This window comes from Octopus bimaculoides, chromosome 5 (genome assembly GCF_001194135.2).
Source record: "Octopus bimaculoides isolate UCB-OBI-ISO-001 chromosome 5, ASM119413v2, whole genome shotgun sequence".
Lineage (NCBI taxonomy): Eukaryota > Metazoa > Mollusca > Cephalopoda > Octopoda > Octopodidae > Octopus > Octopus bimaculoides.
The window spans coordinates 41,348,508-41,348,965 of NC_068985.1; positions in this window are offsets into that span (position 1 = coordinate 41,348,508).

Sequence of the window (458 nt, forward strand, 5' to 3'; positions counted from 1 at the left end):
GTTATCACAGCCTTCATTTCTCCAACTTCCGTTTGTTCTTTCTTCCTTCGTTCTTTCCTTTCTTTTCGTTTCTTTCTTACATTCTCCCATCACCACCACTTTCACTTCAACCTCGTTTTCTCTATTATGACGTTACTTTCTCTGCGGTCTCCCTCCATCCACCCTTCTCTTTCTCTCTATCATCCCTCTTCTACCTCTCACTTCTACTCTCGCTCGCTCCCTCTCTCTCTCTTTCTCTTTCCCCTACTCTTCTCGCTTCTTCCGCCACTCTCGTCTCCGCCTTCTCATCTGTGCCAACGTATGTCTCCATATTTTCTCGCATCCCTTACCGCCCTTGTTTCTACAACAAACATCACTACCATCTTTACGTACTTATTAATTTTTTCCTTTCCCTTTCATTCTTCAACACATCCTTCCACTCCACTTTATAAATATTTATTGAGTATATATATATATAT